Raw genomic sequence first — 7,395 nt, forward strand, 5'->3', positions numbered from 1 at the left:
TTAACATACTCATCCTTGGTGATGACAAACATTACTGCACATCATTACCCCAATTTTTCAGGGTGCTAATACCTCATCCATTGCAAATCATATCTGCTGTAGACTTGGCAGCTTGGATGCGTTTTTATAGCTTCCCATTTGTTCTGATTTTCTTTTTCATTTTTGTCTTTGAAACTCTGAAGAAGTCAACTTTGTGTCAGGGAAAGGTATCAGCAGTGGGGACAGGGAACTTCTGCCAGCCCACAGCCCAGGTGCCAGGTCGCCTCTGCTTAGGGCCTCCTACCTGGAGCTGGTAGAGACATCCAGGACTGGTTTGGTCTCTAGATCTATCTTTACTTGCTGGGCCTGGCATCTAAGGTGATGATCCTGAGGGCAGCGAAGTTGTTGTGCAGGCACTCAACCACTCAACCACATCTCAAAGCAGAGACACTTCCCTACGCCATGTGCTGCTGGTATTGACAACCAAAGTTTGAAAATGGGCTTGCTTTGGTCCTGTTCCTCCTTGTTGATGCTGATCGCTATCTCCTGACCATGCTTGCATCCCTGTGGAGCATAAGGGATCCTACAGCTATGAGTGGATTCAGTGCAGCAAAGGTTGGGTGTACTTCACAAAGGCCCTGGGGGACTCATCTCACTGTTGATGGTTTCTTTGCTCCCCCTGACTCCCAGATCCCCTGACATGCTATTGTAGTGCAGCTTACATAGCACCTTCCACCTGAGGCCCTCCAAGCGAGTCAACAAAATGCCTAATTCACAATGAGTAATTTCTTTAAAGATTTTTGTCTCTTTTTTTTTCCCTCTCATACACACATTGTCCATGAAGGGAACAAGAAATTCTCCACTGCACTTGTTTGGTGTCACTCACAAGTCTCTTTGGTGAATAACTCTCAGCTTGTGGGTGCTTTCAAACTGGGGAGTCTGTCACCAAATCTTCAAGTTGCAATTTGGGTCATGGCCCAACAAAACATACATTTCAAAGCACATGTCCCAGGGCAAGGTCCAAAACCCACCCTGCTGGTTTAGTCACCTCCAAATATCAGTGGACGGAAAGAAAAGACTGCGCTCAGCCCTTCTTGCACTGTACAGACCCAGGCTCGACATTATGGCCCCTGTTTTCACAAGTGGCCGCTGACTTGGGGGCCTCATTTAAGATATTAAAGGCACATCGCTGGTACCCACGGTTTAGTCTCCTTTGGGGCAGTGATGGAGGTAAGTCAGCCTGGGTCTTAAGGTCTTCACAGCAAAACCTTTCCTTCGTTGCTGTGCCTTCGGTTCTCCTAGGCTCCCGGTGTCCTTCTAAGGATGCCTTCAGTGACTCTGTGCTCGAGGAGTCTCACTTTGTCACACAGGAGGGACCGCATCTGTCCCTCAAAAGGCAGACCTGGTTCAAGGCTTGTTGGTGGCAGTGGCCAAACCAAGCGATGCTATTCCGGGGCTGTCACTGAGATGAAGCTACTCAGCTTTGCCGGAGCCACCCCTGAAGCTGATCCCCAGCAAGGAAGGTTGACAGGGAGCACACGCCTGCCTCGGAGACATGTAGATGCAGCATGACTTTCTTTTTATTTACAGAGCATCAGACTGCACATTCCCTAAGAGCTCTGATTCATCCCTCCCAAACCCTAGAACAAATACTCCAAAATCAGTCTACAGCATGGGGACAGGCTTTGTTCAGTGCTTTGAAAGAGAGCAGGTAAAGTCATTACCCTCACTTTGCATAGCAAAAATGATATGCATAAAGCTGCATAGAACAACCCTGCAAAGCTCAAAGGAAACAAATGGGCGACTTGCACCATGAATTTCAATGGGACTTTGTGCCGCCAGGATAATAGCCAGCGAGACAGTGAAATATTGCATAGAGAGACACTGGGCAGTAAAAACAAGTTCAACTTGCTAATGCGGTGGAATATCCCGCAATATCGCACGGGGGGAGATTGCAGAGCAATTGTGCAGGGGCATGCGGAGCAGCCTGAGAGATAATGGAGTGCACTCAGGCTCAGGACAGGAATAATTTGGGATGGTGGCCAGGGGGGGTCTTTTAACAGCAGGGAATTACCCTGTGGCTTCTCACTGGAGCTGCCACCCCCCCCACCCCGGCCTGCAGAGCTATTTATGCAGCTTGTCCTGGAGGCAGCACCTGGTTTGCAGGGAGGTCTCCAGCCAATTTTTCACATGGGTTAGCTACAGCCTTCGGAGTACCCGACCTGCCGGAGGCCAGCAGTGGCTATGGGATGGAAATCTGTAACCAAGTTTCTTATTATTATTCCCAGCAGCTGCCTTCACCACTGATCCCTGGCTGCCAAACACAGCCCCGCCTCAGGTTCCTGCTGTGCTGTGGTCCCAAGCAGGGCAGACGGAGAGTTTGCAGGAGAAGGTGCTGGACCCAGGGGACCCCTGGCCAGGGCTGCACCATCCATAGCAGCATCTCAGCTCCACGGGCATGCTCTGCCTCCTGTGAGCTCCCTGCTCCCCCTGCCAGCCTCAGTGGGATGCCCCACAGGCCATGGGCTCAGCAAAGTCTCTAAATATTGACCAAGGAATACCATCCTCCCATTTGACACCTAGAGAAAAGGAGGCTTCCACATAACTGGGTAACTCACCCGAGGCTGGAGCGGAGTGAATTAACATCCTTTAAATTAAAGAGCTTTAAACAGCATCTTCTCCCCAAACTGCCACTATATCCATTTCAATAGTTAGAGCAAACACTTTGCAAGTAGACCCAGAGGAAGAGGAAGGAGGAGGGAGAAAGCCAAGACAGAGGGGATGGGCAATGCTCTGACACGGCGGGGAGGGGCCCAGGAGATGCCTGTTTGCACCAGGAGCAGCCGCTCTGTTACCGAGGCAAAGACGTTAAAGCAAGCGATTCCCTAAGGCGCCCTAAACTTTTATAGATTGCTGACGGTGAAAGCAGTAAATGAAAGGACACCTTTGAGTGAGCACTCATGTATTAAACAGTCTCGGAGGTTGTCCTCCTGCAAAATAGTGTGTTTTCCAAAGCTGCGTACCTCCACAGTGGATACAACAGATGAGGGGTGCTAAATCCAGACAGGGAAACCTCACCAGGGCCTTCAAGCTGCATTTTCAAGATGTCTACAACGTGGGGAAATGGCAGTGCGATGTTTTGACTGCCACCATGGAGACTGGCTACTGGTTCCTGTGTGTGGCCACCTGGCCTTTTAAGGGTCAATTCTGGTTTGGGCCAAAGGGAGATGGGGAAAAAGGAGAGAACAGCTGAGATGCGTAGGTGAAGCTACAAGACAGGATTGGTTAGGTCACAGCTGTGGCTACCTAAACTCTTTGGCTCTGAAAAGCAGAAAAAAAATAAGATGGGTGAAAGCAGCGGACAAACTGGGAATTCAGATGGGAATCCAGCTATCCAATACACCAAATCTGAGATTAATGACACCATCTCAGCTTCCTCTCTTATTTTAAGGCTGACCGGAGATCCAGGAGAACACAAGCATATTCAGGAAGAGATTTGGAAATGGGTTCAGAATGAGTCACGCGGTGCAGCTCCTTTTCCCCGGGATCCCGGGAACAGAGACCTCTGAGTCCTTCACCTCCTTTATCTGACTGCAGGCAGGGCGAGCGCAGCCTTGAAATAAGAGTGCGGGGGGCAGCTCTCCTCCATCCACACCAACCCGCAGCGCCGGGGCTCTGAAGGCAGCGCTGGGGTAATTTCCTTTTTATTGACACGACGTTCAAAATAGCACAGCACGCGGGGCGGCTGACTCAGAGGTACCCAGGTAAGGAAGGAGCTGCCGGGGAGGCTGCAAAGCTGCGAGCAGATCCCACGACGTAGACCTGGCCGTGCACTGACTACAGCCATCCAAAATAGCATTTGCTTCCGCTGAGACTCACAAGCCCCTTGGGAAGGGAACGACCTGCTATTCAGCGATGCCGTCAGATCCCAGGGGAATATTTTGCTCAGAGAATGGGAGTTTGGAGGATTTCTGCAGCTTCCCCTCCCAATCTCAATTTACCTCGCTGAATTAAAAGCAGTGTGGGCTGGAAACGATGTTAAAAGGAAAAAGGAGACAGAAAAATCACGCTGAGCATATTGTTCTGGATAAATAAGACATAGGCGTGTTGTGGAAGGTAGCTAAACCCATCCCACAAATGGTCTTCTCCTGCCAGGAAGATGTGACAAAAATAATTACCTGGGCTATACATAATTATTGTGCTGCTTTGAGCAGCTGCCTGCCCTTGGCACAGTTAAGGGAGCCTTTGCCTGATATTGGTTAATGACATTAACCATTAGCCCGTTAATGTCCTGAGCCGCTAAACGGGCTGGGACGTAGCGAGTGATGTAGCCGGGCGCCCGCCTCTGTCTCTGCCCACCCCAAGGGGGGAAGCACCACGTGCCCGATGCTGGAGAAATGCTCCCAGTTGCCATTCCCATTTGCACCGGTGCCTGGAGATGGATGGACCCCAGTGCAATCCTGCATCAAGATCTCCACTTGGGAGATGCTGGTTGCCACCGGCAGGGCCAGGTTGGCCCCATGGATGCCAGCGGTGGTTTGTGGTCCTCAGGGGAGGTAGGACCAATGCTGGAAAACACAGAATTGGTTTGATGATGAACAAAGAAAGGGAAGAGGTAATGAAATAGCTTTTTTTTTCTCCCCCAGGTGGAGAAAGCTCCAAATTCCTCCAGTTTTGGTCCAGCTGCCAGAAAGGGACCTGTTCCACAGGTCGCTTGGGGAAACCTCCATGGGATAAATTAAATGTTGTTCATTTAATTCTCTCAAAGGAGGGAATAAGAGTTTTACAACCAGCTGTCAAATGCTCTCCAGCTAAAATATCAACAAAGTATGACAGACGCAAGACGGAAAAAGCCTCCGAGGTTTCCTTTTATTGACTGGGAAATCTCTGTTTCTTATCTTATTATCTTTCAAGCTAAACTGATATGAGCTGAACAATCAGGAAATTGAATAGCATCATTGGCAAAGACCATCTTCTCCCCAAATAGCTGACAGTGATGAATACCTGAGAAGACCCATCGCTTCAGCATGGTGGGATCTAACAAAACAGAGCATTTGGTCTCATCCCATACAACGCATTTGGCTGCAGGCGATGGAGAACCAAACGTCCTGCTTCTTCTATAGCATTTATCTGGCAATAATCTAACGTTTGGGTCACGTGGAGCTGGGTCACAGATTGATAATCGCATACTGGGAGATCACAGGCTATGAAAATTATTGCTGTGCCGGCTGGAATAAATTATGCAAAGCAATGCGTTATCTGGAAGCCTGCAATGCACACGCACATGCACACACACACACACTCCAGTGATCTATCACTCTCCATGCAGATGTTCTGCTGCAAAGACATTTTAATTAATACATTGAAAATACGTTTCCTGCCTTGTCTGAGCCGGAGATGAGCAGGGAAATGATGCCGAGTGGGGTAAAAGCCCCCACTGCAAACGAAATGATGAAGGGAAACGCAGTGACTTAAAACCAGTCAGAAATAAGCGGTGTCTGAACTGGGGCCCAGTCGTGCATTGAGCCGGCGTTGGTGGGAGAGTGAGTGGTGGGGATTGAAGATGCTCTCCTGAAAGCACTATGGGCCTGTGGCTGTAGCACAACTCCTCAATGCTTACTACCCCCATTCCTCCTGCTGAGGACATCCCTGCATCCACTCTCCATCCCTGGCATCCCTGCTGCCTCCATGGGCAGCGCCAGGGAGGAGCCAGGTTAAGGCTCGGTGAGTCACCGTTCAAGGCAGAAACCAAACCAAACGCATGAAAACATGACTCTTCCAGAAGGGCCACCGAAATGAAAAAGCCCAGTCAAGACACCATCCACACCAGCAACATCTGGATACAAACACCTCCTCTCCAGCCAAGACAAATAATTTGACAAAGCAATTTCTAACCCCCAATGCAAACTGAAAGGGGTTTTGGCTGAATTAGGAAAAGGATTTTTGCCTTTCATGCTTTTCTCCTTTTCTGTTTTATTTTTACTGACTCCCCTGCCTCACCCATGAGAATCTCCCATATGGACCAGCCAAGGACCCTAGTGGCAGCAATAAATAAAAAAAGACAATGATTGCCCAGCTGTCCTCAGTGCCTGCCCCGAGGGGGGCAGCCCTGTGCTCCCATGAGCTATCCTGCCCCTGTGCTGCTGCAGGTGTTAGAGGTGGCCTCATCCATCCCATTGCAAAGAGGAGGCTTAAATCACCCCCCAAAGGGCCAGCAAAAGAATCATAGAATGTTTTGGGTTGGAAGGGACCCCTAGAGGTCATCTAGTCCAACCTCCCTGCAGGGAGCAGGGACACCTTTAAGCAGATCAGGTTGCTCACAGCCCCATCCAACCTGGCCTGGAATGTTTCCAGGGATGGGCCTTCCACCACCTCTCTGGGCAACCCATTCCAGTGTTTCACCACCCTAAAGAATGCGATGGCAGTGGTGGGATTCGAACCCACGCCCCCGAAGAGACTGGAGCCTTAATCCAGCGCCTTAGACCGCTCGGCCACACTACCAACACAAAAGGATAAAAACGGAGATGGGGAGTCAAGTTAGCAAGGCATAGCCCAAATCATGGTGCTAACTCAAGTTTGCATCCTGATGGCTTGGGACAATATCCCGTGGGGAAGGGAGGGCAGGGGGAGGAGGGGAGTTGGGGCAGGAGGGAGGACGAGCCAGAGAGCAGCCAGCCTCCCCAGAGGTGGCACATTCGCAGGGCCACCACTTGGCAAGCATGTCCTGCCCGGCTCACAGCTGATTTAGCCGCAGTGGGATTGTTGCAACCGTCCGACGTGTCCTTCTTGGAAAGTGACGCTTGGCCACAGCCCAGGATTAATCCTGGGTGGAAGTGGGAACCCGGAGCTGTTTTCCCTTGGGTGGATGCAAAGACACCTCGTGCCAGGAGCTGAGCGGGGTCCGACAAAAGGAGACAAGTTACCACCCCAAGGTCTGTCCTCGCCAAGGGGACGCACGGGCAGGTCGGCGTGTGGGATGCAGCGCAGCTGGGCACCTCTGTCATGCTTTATCGGGACTCGGGGAGAGCAATAACCAAAACCCCCAGCTGAATCTAATCAGCATGGAGGGCTCTGGCCTCAAGCAGGGAGAAACTCAGATATATTCCCTGGAGAAAAAGAGATGTGAAATTAGCCTTGCCAGGCTAGGGAGTGCTTTTAAATTGCAGCAGAAGTGTTTGAGAGATAGCTCTGCTCTCCACAGGAGCTTTTCCCCATCCTTGGGATTTAAGCCTGTTAATAGTGGAATATGATGATATTATCTGTTTGTATTGCACTTTTTATCACAAACGGTTCCCAAAGTGATTTGCTATCATGTCCTCTGAGAGCCGCTGAAACACAGGCCCTGTTGGGAAGCAGCAGCAGAGCAGCCACCACCCCACGTACAGGCAGGGGAAAGGGGGAATTTGGACCAAGAAA

At 50.5% G+C, this 7,395-nt stretch overlaps 1 non-coding gene across 1 annotated transcript; it reads right to left on the minus strand.

Moving 5' to 3' along the window:
- Positions 1 to 6,398: 6,398 nt before the first annotated feature.
- Positions 6,399 to 6,480, minus strand: TRNAL-AAG. The gene has a single exon. It is a non-coding gene; the product is annotated as a tRNA-Leu (tRNA).
- Positions 6,481 to 7,395: the final 915 nt, after the last annotated feature.

The sequence above is a fragment of the Egretta garzetta genome, unplaced genomic scaffold, assembly GCF_000687185.1.
Source record: "Egretta garzetta isolate BGI_Z169 unplaced genomic scaffold, ASM68718v1 scaffold57, whole genome shotgun sequence".
Classification (NCBI taxonomy): Eukaryota; Metazoa; Chordata; class Aves; order Pelecaniformes; family Ardeidae; genus Egretta; species Egretta garzetta.